The sequence below is a fragment of the Leptinotarsa decemlineata genome, unplaced genomic scaffold (assembly GCF_025532065.1).
Source record: "Leptinotarsa decemlineata unplaced genomic scaffold, Ldec_3_MD MMD2_tig00026294_RagTag_RagTag, whole genome shotgun sequence".
NCBI lineage: Eukaryota > Metazoa > Arthropoda > Insecta > Coleoptera > Chrysomelidae > Leptinotarsa > Leptinotarsa decemlineata.
In genome coordinates, this window is record NW_027412674.1 from 3935262 (window position 1) to 3949572 (window position 14311).

General features: G+C 33.6%; 1 long non-coding RNA gene across 1 annotated transcript in view; it reads right to left on the bottom strand.

Moving 5' to 3' along the window:
* The window catches only part of LOC141484797 (uncharacterized), a 60043-nt gene extending 51101 nt beyond the window's left edge, over positions 1-8942 (bottom strand). The window contains exons 1-2 of the long non-coding RNA XR_012466802.1: positions 8594-8942; positions 7836-7989 (exon numbers count right to left, since the gene is read on the bottom strand). This is a non-coding gene — a long non-coding RNA (uncharacterized lncRNA). The remainder of the gene's footprint in view (positions 1-7835; positions 7990-8593) is intronic.
* Between the last annotated feature and the right edge of the window lie 5369 nt (positions 8943-14311).

Genomic DNA, 14311 nt, shown 5'->3' on the forward strand with positions numbered 1-14311 from the left:
CTTCACTCATTTGTTAGCTTATTTACAGATGAATGTTCATATGAAGTGAAGTTACCCCTTAGTTATTTTGTACTATTTTATCTTTTTTTTAGAAACATCATCAGTCACCAAATATTTCAAAAATAAACGCGATTAAAGTGTATTTACTGTTTGTTGTTGGTTTGTTGCAACTTATAAGAGTTTTTAACTGAATATAAAATAATTTCATGACTGAATTATATTATTATTGGGTATTGTAGTTAATAAGCGTGTTGGGCTATATAAGATACACTATTTTTTTGTCACCCAGTGAACAAAGAAGCTTTATCTGTTTCGTAGATTGAAATAAACTCCTGTCTTCATACTTGTACACGGGGGGTTTCATGTAGACATTTATAGACAGTATGGACTTTCCGCTGTTTCTCAACTCAAAGAATGGGCATATGAGCAAACATCACCATGGATACTAAAAAACACTTGTATCTCATATAGCCCAACACGCTCATTGACAATAATACCAATAAACGAAGATGATCTATCAGTTAGTGAAAAGCAAAAAAAGTCCATGGACAAAGCATTTGTGCAGATTCTGCAAACAAATGTTTCATAACCTTGCATTTGGCTATACCGTACTGATGATAACTAATGAGCCAGAAACGTGTCTTCGGTTTGAATATTTTCGAATTTCATATCATTTGTAGAAACATGTGGATTCATTGTACAGCAAAATCAAAAATATTACATGCTCATGTATATATTACATGTTCATGAGTACTCATAGAGAAGAATTGTAGTCCTTCTATCACTTGTCAGTAGTCACTTTGTCATATTTCAAAGTTCTAACCTCAAACTCGATCTTTTTATTCTTGCACAAACGAGGTCTACGACGGTCTGACAGAAAAATATATTTAAAAAAAAAATCAATTATTCAGAATTGTATATCTATTTTCATCTTCACCAATGTCTCATTATTTCTTCTTCAACATCAATGTAACCTTCCTCACATAAGATGTAAGTCATGAGCATGTTATATTTTTGATTTTACTGTACAACTTATATTATTGTAGTTTTCCTGATGATGGAAATAAAATTTTCCGACAGCTTGGACTAACTTAAAAGAGAACTCAATTACTTGTAGTAATACCCCACTATCCAACAGTTTTTATTCTTAACTAGTCAGCAACGACTAACCTTCTTTTATATAGTACTTTTCATTATGTAGAAAAGTGACACACATTAAATTTTTATGGTTTTAAGAAAAAATATATATAAAACTTATTCAGAAGTAACATTTAAAGGATTTGAAATTTTAAATTTATATATATATATATATATATATATATATATATATATATATATATATATATATATATATATATATATATTGATTGAAGACAAAATGGGAAAAACCAAGAAAGTTGTATATATATATATATATATATATATATATATATATATATATATATATATATATATATATATATGTATATATATGTATAACACGCCTAATTTTTCCCGGGGTCATAACGTTGCAAGCATCTGGAGGCGTCATATCAGGTGATCTAGTAGGCTCTTCTGAAGGATTACGTTTGCCTGTCTATCAGTTTGGAAAATTGTCAAACTCGAATGAGTTTTCATCATTCAGCAAGATGAGGTACCTCCTCATCATGACGAGCTGGTTTGGAAGTGGTTAGATTGCAAACATCCAAACCAGTGGATAGGTAAACTTGGTCACTTAGAATGATTTGCTGCATCAGCTAATGGTATAGCATTCTTAGATTTTCGTGAGGCATGGTAAAATCTAAAGCTTACTTCACACAACCGCAGTCTACTTTGGAGCTGATGGTTGGAATAAGAGCTGCTACTAAGGAAATCACCGCAGAAATATTCCATGATGAATTTTGGAGCAAACTTTATTATCGTCGGGAACTTAATGGTGGCTAACTTGAACATTTACTAGAATGAACTCAGGAACAGCTGACTCCATTGATAAAAAATTGAACCCTCTTTCTGTATATTTAAGAAAAAAAGTTGAAAGCATTTTCTTGGCGACGAGTGAGACAACACAATTGTTTATTCAATCGAAAAGTACTAAAAATTATACTTTCACAACTAAATTTTATCCGATTTTGATATCCTGTTCAGTTCAAAAGTTTTTGCAATGTAGTGATTTTTTTTTACTTTCTGCTTTTAAGATTGAAGGGAAGATTCTAAGTGGCAAGGTTCGTAACTCACAACGAAGGAATCACAAAAATGTAATTCGAAAAATTCAAAATATAATGAGTTCAAATCATTTTTTTTTTCATTAGCAAAAATTGTTTTGAGGGGCATCAAGATTCTTCTGGATGATGTTTTAGAAAGTTATTCCAGTATGAATTATAATAATGAGCGTCACTGAAAGAAAGCTATAATCTCGATGGATCTAGTTATATCTTTCAGAACCAGAGCAGTTTACGTGTGACCAACGGCAATCTAAAGGTATCCGAAGGGACGCGAAAGCTGTAGAGAAGGGCACGTCAAAAGGGAAATCCAGGCGCGATTATGGACTTTATATGTGATATGGTATATTAGATAAGTGTCAGCGCATATCAGGCAAGGAAGGAGAGAACTTATACGTGAGAAGAAAATGAATCCAATGAATTTGTACGAAACCGAGCAGGATCTGGATACCAATGTGAAATGAAGAAATGAAAAAGCAACCGTTATTTATTCCACATACAGTGGTCTGTTAAAAAAATAAGGTAAATTCGATTAGCGACTATTTTATGTTGGTACACTCATTTCGTACGTATGTTCACAATTTCAACGGTTCAGCATATTCAGTTTGTTGGCGAGAGGCATGAAATTTTGAATTTTTTCTGCTATCGAAAAAAAATGGATCAATGAATATCTATCAAATTTGGTGTGAAAAATGGAATGAAGTGCTCAGAAGCACTTGAAATATCGACAGTGGTATGTTTACAAGTGGTTCAAGCTTTTCACAAAAAGTCGAGAAGATGTGAATGAAGACGCTCGGCCTGGATGCCTTAGCACATCAACAAACGATTAACATGTTGAGATAGTGAAAAAAATTGTGGAAAAGAAAGTTTTTGGCTTTCTACTTCTCCATCTTGATACAAAAAAAGAGATGTGGGAATCTATCAAAAAAAGGGATGAAGTAATCAATTTGAAAATAAGTAACTCTATACATGGATGTGTAGAATATGCAAAGAAGTAACTTTCAGACACAAACTGGAAGAAAGTCCTCCTGAAACAGCTACTTTCATATAAACATTAAATTACACGAACGAAAAAATTCTTTCGAAACAAATACTCTTATATGAACACTGAATTATACAGAAGATACTTTTCTCTACTCAGTTTGTATGTCAAATGTCAAATATGTCAAACGTTCTTCACCCCTGATATCGATCCATTCGCAACAGAACTCAACACAAAAGTGAATGTTTTGTATCTTGAAAACCTGATCCATCTTCTTGGGATGTGGACAGCTTAACAATATCTTGAAAAAACATTAACTTATATGCTTTTCCGCCATTCTCTCTTATAACCAGAGTTCTACGGAAAATAAAATCTGAAAAATCAGAGGGCATTGTGATCGTGCCTTTTTGGGTAACGCAACCATGGTACCCTCTTTTCCAACGAATGCTTACCTGTACCCTTGATATTACCACCAAACAAAAACATGCTTTCATCTCCTTTCAGGAAACCACATATCCTATGGAGAGACCTTACCCTGGTTGCAGTAGTTTTATCAGGGAAGCATTCTCAAAAAGAAACTTCCCTAGTAAAGCAGTACACGAAATAATGGCCTCTGTCACTCCCAGTACTTTGAAACAATATGATATCTGGTTCAGAAAATGGTGTTATTATTGTGCAGAACATCTACAAAACCCTATCACTAGTTCGCTAGAAAAAATCATAAATTTTCTCGACCTCCAATTCCAACAGAATAAGTCATTTTTTTCGATTAATATCTGCAAATCAGTTTTTTTTTGCCCATAAAACAAGAAGATGAAACTATCATCAGAAGATACATTACGGGAATTTATAATCACAACCCTCCTAAACCCAAGTATGAGGACACTTGGGATCCCCATAGTGTACTTAGCAAACTAAATCTCTGGCATCCTCCAAAAGATCAATCACTAGAAAAATTGACTCTCAAAATAGTTACTCTGTTAGCCTTAGTTACCACACATCGTGTTCAAACCCTAACAAAAATAAAATTGCAAAATATTAATGTAATAACGCAACTCATAAAATTTATTTCCAATGTAAATTTTTGTCTTATTATTTGTTTACCATTTGAAAATTTGTTTTCGAAAGCCTGTTTCATTTAAACAAAAAATGTATTTTTTGCCCAAAATAAACCAGTTCGCAGCAAAAAATTATTGTACGAACAACTACCGAGATACATCGTCATAAATGCGAACTGGATTTATTGTTATTTTGTAGTAAGTACCTGCATTGAACGATTGAAGGGTAATAAACAAAACTAATTTATCAATAACAAAACACACAACATGTAGAAATCATAGTAAATGTTCAATATGTCCACCTTCAGATATTACGCATGCGTCTAGACGTCGGCACGTTGAGCCACGTATCCGCTCAAATATTCCTGGAGTCTCTCTGATTACCCTGCACGCATCGATGATGCGGTTTCTTCAGTCCTCTACATCGCGAACAGGAGTACGATAAACCAAATGCTGTAAATGGCCCCAAATAGAGATATCGAGAGGATTGAGGTCCGGGGATCGAGCGGGCCTGTTCTGTGGTCCTCCTTGACCTATCCATTGATTTGCATATGTTTCAGTTGAATGCTGACGTGCTACTTGACTAAAATGGGCGGGATCCCCATCATGCATTCTGACGCCCAAAGGAACTTCCTCCAGCAGTACTGGATGCACTTCTCTTAAAACTTGAACGTATGCCTTACCATTCATTCGAAGATGTAGTAAATGAGGCACAATTAAATCATCCCCAATAACTCCGAGCCGCACGTTAAGAGAAAACTGTTTTTGATGGTTAGTTTCGACAATAGCATGAGGGTTTTCATCAGCCGATATGTGGTAATTATGAAAATCAATAATCTTGTCCCGAGAAAAACTACATTCCTCTGTGAATTCTATCGTCTTCAGAAAGTCACAATTTCTTCTAATCATTTCCAGCATCCAATTGCAAAATTCAAAACGGTTCGGAAAGTCTCGCGGTAACAGTGCCTGTACTCGTTGCAGATAGTAAGGGTATAAAAGTTGTTCCTTTGAAATTCGAAATACCGTCATATGATCAACATTTAGCTGGAAAGCAATCTTTCTAGTACTGGTACTAGGTTGTTCTTCAATCTAATCAAGTACTGCTTCATCAAGCTCTGGTGTTCGTACTTTTCGATGGCGACCACAAACCTGCGTTATTTTGTCGAGTGAACCGTATTCTCGTAATCGTTGATGAAGTCGAGCAAGTATTTTATGTGAAGAATGCTGCCGTTGAGGATACATTTCAGCATATCTTCTAGAAGCTTCTAATTCATTCCCCTGCGACAGACCATAAACGAAATGCATATCAGCCATTTAAGAACAGAACAACAACACACAATTGGTAATAATTCAATTTCGAAAATTCACAAACTGACAGCGTCATACCAATTTAATTGTCACTATCGCTAATAGCGACCTACTACATAGATTAGTTTCGTATTTTCGCATTTATGACGATGTATCTCTGTAGTTTTTCGTAAAATAATTTTTTGCTGGGAACTGGTTCATTTTGGACAAAAAACCCAGGAGACATTATTTGTTTAGAATGAAACAGGCTATCGGAAATAAATTGTTAAATGGTAAACAAATATTAGACAAAAAGTTGCATTGGAAATAAATTTTAGAGGTTGCGTTTTCCACCCCTCACAACCATGGGGTAAACCAAATACATTTCTAGCTAAGTGTCTTTTTGGTAGTACAAAACGTCAGGTTAATTTCAATATTGTAACTTTCTTAGTGCTTGTAAAAAAATTGTTATACAAATTTTATGTGCTACCTTTAAGGGGATTTACCTTAACAAGGGATGCTCCAATGAAATTTCTTTATACGAAAGATCCTATCTTTTTTTTCGATGAGGAATCACCTCCTTGAATGTTTTACACTTATTTAGTTACACCCTGTATATTACTGTCTACCTTAGTAGGTTTCAAACCTCAGTTGGAGAATTATGGCTAGAGGGAGGTAATAAGAAGAGAGAGAGGTAGAGAGAGAGAGAGAGAGAGAGAGAGAGAGAGAGAGAGAGAGAGAGAGAGAGAGAGAGAGAGAGAGATAGAGAGAGAGAGAGAGAGAGAAAATAATTCAGCTCAAACATTCTCAAAGATATCCTGCAATAGACCATAATGATTTCTTATGAACACTTTCAGTTCCTTCTTTAATTTACAGTAATTAGTAAAATTGATTAAAAATCGTAATTCATGAATGAATTGTGTGTATTTTCTATAATGTTATCCAATTTAGTACTGAAGAGCCTTGGGGCAAGTGTCTTAAGGCGAAACATCGGTGTATACCAGTGAGGGTGACAGTGTTCCATGTAAGTGCAATTTATTACCATTCATTCAAAGTAGAACTAATGTGAATGAGATCTGATTTTTATTTCACAACGAATGTTTGAAATACAAACTGAGTAGAGGAAAGTATCTTCTGTATAATTCAGTGTCCCTATAGAAGTATTTGTTTCGTGTAATTCAATGTTTATATGAAAGTAGCTGTTTCAGGAGGACTTTATTTCAGTTTGTGTCTGAAAGTTACTTCTTTGCATGATTTACACATCCATGTATAGAGGTACTTATTTTCAAATTGATTACTTTCATCCTTTCTTTGGAAGATTCCCTCATCCCTTTTTTTTGTATCAAGATGGAGTGGTAGAAATCCAAAAACTTTCTTTCCAAAAAAGTAATTAGTAATATTCTTTATATGGAGTGGCAGCTTATTGTATAATTTCGGGCCCAAATAAGCAACAAATTTCTGGTTATGACTCAATCTACAGCGTGGTATTGTAATTGGTTGGAGGTCATTCGCGTATTATAGTGAAAGTAAACTATTTTTTTTAAATGATCAAATGTCAGTACTGTAAAAGCAAATTATCTTGATTCATTCCAGGTGGTTTAGTGATAATTGCATTAATGATTTCCATTATTCAAAACATTTTCCTACTAAATATCCCCATATAAAGACCATTTTCAGTTCATATGGAATAAAATTGTAGTCATTTTTCTTCAACAAGGAGTTATTTGTTTGAATTTCTTTTCGTGACAAACAGTTCTTACCATGAAGTACATTAAGTTCTGCTCTTAAATAATATAGCAGTCCCCAGAAGTTTCATAAACAAGACAGAGTCAAAATTGTTTTACCGACCAGAAGTTTTCTGCTCACAATGGAAACTTCGAATTACGGATATTTGTTACGGTCACTTGGAGACAATGCAACATTCAAAGAGAAGAAGGCCATGTGCAAAATTGCGTTTTCCTTGGCGGACAAATATAACTCTTGCGGTATCTCTTTCAATTCAGAGTAATGCTGCTTTTTATGTCTTCTCATTCCGAGTCTGCCAGCAGCGGGGAACAGTAGAAAGTTGGTACATCAGATTGGAATACGTGAAACGAAAACTAGAAAGAAAAATAATAACAATTGTAAAGTTGTGTTATTAGTTGTAGCAGTAGTTGAATAATCACCAAATTACATGTATTTATAAAAGCATACAATAGAAAATATGGGCGCTTAATATAGTGTTATGATATAAGTATTGTTCATTGGAATTTTGACAAAACCTAATTAGCTCATAAGTTGTTCATTTGAAGTACAGATTAGATACCTTACCTTAAGTAGAAATTTCTTATCGTTTGTTTTCAGTATAATGGTTACGCACATATATTAACAACAAATAATCTTTCCTCAATCAGTTTGTTTCCACTGAAGCTCAAATGTCACAATCCATGATTAAAAATGATCAATCACCATTCATATATATTGCCTGAAACACAAAAACGAATTAATAAACCATTTAAATCAATATCAGCAAACAAAATAACATTACAAGTTCATTCAAAATTATCTAAATCAATATGTAGTAAGTACATCAAAGTGTAACTGAAAACAACACTCAGTATATAATAAAACCATGTAGTTAAAATATTGTCAAGCCTACTAAGTTATTGTTAATGGAAAGAGTTCATAAAATGTGCAAATTCCTGATTTCAAAAATAAATATTGTAAAATTGAAAATGTGAACTGTCATAAGACAATCAAAATTGTTAATATTAGATATTAGATTAAGTATGTTTATCCAAATGGTGAATAAACTAAGTTTAGTTTGTATAAAGTGCCAAAAAGTTACAAATTATAACAAGTTGACATGATCTAGAATTTTCAAGAATTGGTTGCCAAGGAAATGAGGAGTTTATTGATTGGGGAAGCGAAGGGAATCGATGAAGAACACTGGAAGTGGAAGCACGTTGAAATTTTGCTAAGTTTTTGAAAATTGAATTTAATTTGAAAATAGTAGGTGAAAATATTTAAAAATAAATAAAAATCCAGTAATGATAATTAGTGTGAACAAGCAGCTAATTGAAACTTACCAGGATATCCAGTTTTAGAAATTCCAACTAGACCAGTCACAGCTTCTAGATCATATTAAGGTAAAATAAAACCTATATACCATTCCAAAACATGTTGCTGATATAAGGAGGCAGGAGAGACTTTTTCATCATTCAGTGATCACAAACTCAATAAACATTATTTCACCATTTCGAACAATAACTTACAAATCATAACATTGTGAAAATTGTTTTTGTCGATAAATCAATATTTGTCACTTTCCAGTCATTCACTGTTTATTCACAAACAGAAAACTGTCATTCTATGATAAAGGTTAGAAATCATAGAACAAACATTACCATAGAGTGGTAATCTGTACTCATTTTAGATTAAGTTATGTTTTGCAGATTCTAGGTAGTGATAAGGTGATTAATATCTATGCTGTTTTTTTTTCAAATTTTACATTATATTTATTTAGCATTTTGAAATTTTATTTGGCACAATAAATTTTGATAAACATCAAAGACCTTTCCAAGAACTCTACTTGTGGAGAGAGAGGGCGCTGCATGCTGTTTAAATCCGACTGAGCTGAGCTAGACAAGGTAGGAAGTTTCCTTTAGGATAGGGTATCACCTGAAGTACAGGTTGTCAAAATTTTAGTAAACATATAATAATAATAAAAAATATAACAAGTAAATTCAGAACCCATTTATTAATATAAAAAATTAATTAAAACAATTCACTTCAAAATAAATCACAAATCACTATTATACCAGGATATAATAGTATAACAATAGATATAAGGAAAGGTTTGTCAAAACGAATATTGCATTTTTATCAGAGGAAACATAGGTATTGATGACTCAATTGAGATTTTGGAAAACTTGTCTGCGAAACATCAATATCGAAATTTTCATATATATAGTAATAACAATATTGTTATTATTTTTCTAACAGTAGCGATTAATATTCTCAGTATGTTCAAAAAAACGCACATTGAATTTAAAATTTGAAACTATAAAATCTCTAAATGTGTATATAATATAAAACGAAAAAAAATTAATGTGTAAACGGATGGAAATATGAATGTTATAATATGAAATACAAACCTGTTTTAAATTGAAAGTATTCAAAATGCTAGGTAGGGGTGAAAAATATATATGAAAATTGAGACATTAATTAAGTAGAATTTGTTCATAGTAATGTTGTATTTCCACTTTTGAGTTATTTGATCACTGAAATTTCGAATAACTTAAACATATGATCTGGAGCAAGATTGAATGATTTGGCTCCAATTTATGTAATTGATCTTTGTCCAATAGCTTTGTTCATTTTCGGTATATCTAGGTTACTTGCTTTGAGTCGGGTTTCATATCCATGTTGTTGATTTTTTGATCTCATTTCTGTGAAATATAAATATTTTTAATTGTTTCAAATAAAGATATCTTAAATTATAGACAAATTTGAGGAATCGTTTGTTTAGTACCATAAGCGGTTGTACAGTTATACTATAGACCCCACCCCATCCTAGATTTCCATACATTGAGAGTAACTGAGCAAACGAAAAATATATACTGCGCAAATCATTGATACTCAGTATATTATTAAGTCTTCGAAAACCATAAAAAAGGGCTCTGAGTCTTTTACAAAGATAGTCTATATGTATGTTACAATTGAGATTATGGTCAATGTGGTCCGAGATATTTCACTGAACTAGGTTTTTTCAAAGTTATGTTCTTATTTCTGTTAGTTAAATGAATATTGATGTTTTGTGCATTGGGAAAATCATAACTGTTACGACAAAATGAAATGTAAGATGCTGCATCAATATTTATTTTCAGTAAACTATCATGAAGCCAATTCACTATAGTGTCAATATCGTTTCTTGTATGAGATATAACATATTCCCAGGTTCGTTCATCAATTATAAGTACTGTATCATCAGCATATGAGACCATTTTTCCATATCATTCAACAATAATATTAACAGGATTGGCCTTAAAGCAGTGCCCTGGGGTACTCCGTATTTAATTTCTAATGAGTCGCTCAGTACACCGTCTATTTCAACCATTTGTACTCTTTCATTGTAGTAGTTTCTGATTAGATCATTTGCCAGACTTCTGATACCAAGATTATTTGATTTCGGAAATTATTTTTCATGACTAATGGTATAGAAGGCCTTGGCCAAATCGATAAATACTTCCAGGCATGGTCGTTTTTTTATCAAAGTGTTCGTATATTTTTGTGACTAAGTTAACTACGGTGTCGCGGCCCAAATGGCTCGCGATTTGGGGGTTAACTCAGATGGTAGGATTTATATAGAAATAATAATCATAGGTAGAAAATACTGAAGTTTATTAAAATGAAAGTACAACATAGCCCTCAACAATGCCACGCTTTTTCAAAAATGTGTTTCAACAAGCTAATAATACAAATAAACAAAAAACTTACCGAAGGTAAGTGTAAGGTAAGTAAGTATAAGGTAAATGAACTTTTATTGGATCGATAATTATAGTGCGATGCATCGAGGCTATAAATTTGGAAAATAAAATATTTTCAGAAATTAGTATTTTTGACAATTTGGCTTTTGACAATGCCATCAGAATTTGATCTTCCATTTTGAAAACCAAATAGAAAAATCTGAAATTATATGTCTCTCTGTGAAAGTCTTTAAACGTTTTTTTTAGTATTTTCTCGAATATTTTCGGCAGATTGGATATTATGCCTATTGAACGGTGATTGCTCACTTTGTTTTTCTCGCCCGACCTAAATACAGGTTTGCCAGTGGCAAAAATAGCGTTTATCAAAATACATAAAGGTTCCGGTATATATACTCAGATAATGTTTTGATAATTTTCACAGGTGCAGTGTTTGTATTTAGTTCTTTTATTATATTCAATATCTCAGTCTCATCACATGGTGTTAGGAAAGTAGTATCACGCACAGTATTCACATTTTGAGGTAGTACCTCCTGTGCTTCTTGCCGGAGTTCTTGAGCCACTTTTTCACCCATTTATTCAGCTATTATTTCTTGTTGTCACACTCTTTCAATACCGAAACGTAAATATTTGGAGTAACTGGGCCATGATTGTGAAAAAAAATTAAATATTATTACTGATTGATGATCTTCAAAACTTCTCACTTGAATTATCTTCATGGTTCCAAAGCGAAGCCATAATTTCAATAGAGGTTTTGTATAATGCGTTCCTCAATTTTTTGTGACATTCATCGACTTCGAGAGGGAATTCGACTCTATTGTTCATTCGAAATTGTGAAGCAAATTGTATAATAAGGGAGCGAGCTTGAATCTTATTTCTATTGTTCGTAACTCATATGACGTAGTATCAATTATTATCAAGTCTAACAACATTTTTTCGAAGTTCAATGTCTCGAAGTTTTACAGGAAGGCACTTGAAGTCCAACATCGTTTCACTATTTATACCAGATATTGATTATAAATTTTGCTGGCCTGCAGCTCGCAGCATTATTACCGATTCAACTCATATTTGCAGGTAATTTTGGGACTCTAATCCGCATTGTTTCAGATTGAACAAGTTTCCGTAATATGTTTTGAAAGTTGATTGAATGAGCAGAATACGTTTTTGTGAGTTACTGCTCCTGTAAATACACGTCATAAATATGACGTCTTGATTGGCATTCGTATCCGTCTCATTTATATCAGTGTTCTACATATCAACAAGTTATCTTGATACGTGATAATTATATGAATACAAATACAGATATGAACTCTGTTCAAAAAATGAAGTGAATTTTCATTTTTATCAAAAAATATTCATTTATTCGAAGTAGTTCCCCTCAGATGTTTTACACTTGTGGCAGCGTTTTTCTCCTCGATATGCCCTTTTTGGTATGACCTTGAGCTCTTCCAGCGATTCGGTTTTTATCTCTCCAATTGTCGAAAAACGCCGTCCTTTCATGAGTCTCTTCAATCAAGTGAACAAGGGAAAATCGCAGTGTGCCAAATCTGGTTCGTACGGTGGCTGAAGCATGATTACGGTGTTTTTTTTGGCCAAAAAATTACGAACAAGCAATGATAAGGGAGCAGGTGCATTATCGTGATGCAAAAGCCATAAATTGTTTGTCCACAATACCGGACGTTTTCTTCGTATTGCTTCTTTGAAGCGGCGCATAACTTCAAGATAATGCTGCTCATTGACCGTACGACCATGTGGTGAGGACTCCTGATTTACGGAAATTGAAGAAAAAAGTAAGCAAAACCTGGATATTGAATCGAATCCGGTGTGTTTCTTTGGTCTTAGATCTCCTGGGCTTTTTCATTGAGGAGACTGGAGTTCGTTACGTTATTACCCCTTCAAACTCTATTCAACAATTCCTGAGAGATTCTAATCCAATGTTTTGTTTGGTCAGAATTCAGGAATTTTTGGGTGAACTTCGCTGTCAACCACTTCATGCCGATAATTGGAAAATTTACAAAAAAATTACATGAGCCAACTGATATGCTTCAGCAACTTTCCTGATAGTGATTCGACGAATTTTCATAACAATATTCACTTTCTCAACGGTTTCATCGGTTGTTGATGTTCTGGGGCGTCCAGGGCGAGCGCCGTCATTGGCATCTTTTTGTCCATCTGTGAAGAGTTCGTACTACTTGCAAACATTTTTCTGACTCAGAGTCCAATCACCGTATGCCACTTTCAACATCTCAAGTGTTTTTGGCACTTTTGTACAAAAAATTTTATGCCCATTTTTTTATCCAGGTTTTTCGATAGCAGGAAATCGTCAAGCACGTAAAAAATTTTACCTTGTACATATGTCCCTCTCCAACAAACTGGACAAGCTAAATAGCTAAAACTGTGTGTTCGAGACTAGTGTAAGATAAGGTTAGGTTGGGTCCAGAGTGAGTGTGTCTATTCGACCCTCCAGCGCAACCCGCAAGGGTTTATTGTGGCTCACAACTATTCACACTCGACCATATACATGCAGCTTCTCAACGAAGCTGATTAGTTTGTATGGTGAGTGGTCTTTCAGGTCAGATGGTAAGAGTAGGACTCTGCCGAGTCGTATTCTCACAACTCTTGGAGTGAACGAATCCTGGAAGATTCTGTCAGAAGTCCATAAATCTTCTTGTCATCCAGGTGTTCAATATTTGTTTGACAAAGCCTAAAGCAATGCCAATGACAGGTTCTGGTTCGATGAAGCTGCTCGCAGCACTCTCCTTTGCAAGGGAGTCAGCAGCGTCATTGCCTTCCAGGCCAGTGTTTAGTTTTACCTGTAAATACGTAGTCAGTTATCCGGTCGAAAGGCCAGCTCAATGTTCAGCTTTTTTTCTCATGGAGAAATTGGGAAAAAATGATATTTTTAACTTTTTTTAAGGAACTTTTATTTTCGCTTGACACTTTCTTGTTATCAACAACTTATTTCCATGTGAAATAACAAAAAAACCCAAACTTGATATACATTTCACATAACAACATAATAATATCTAATACAGGGTATTTCAAAACTTAACATTCTCCCCCCATATTTATTCGAAAGGATGAGACATAAATACTCTATCTAATTTTCTTACATTTCTAATAAATTTAAAAGACATAATTTAGCTACAGGTCTGCGATAAATACTCCTCTGAACCTGTACGTTCACAACTCGTACTCTTCCGTCTCTTCCTGGATAAACTTCCACTATTTTACCTACAGGCCAGTTATTTCTCGGAAGCTTATTATCCATCACCACCACTATGTCATTTTTCTTCAGGTTGGCTGTCTCTTCAAACCAGT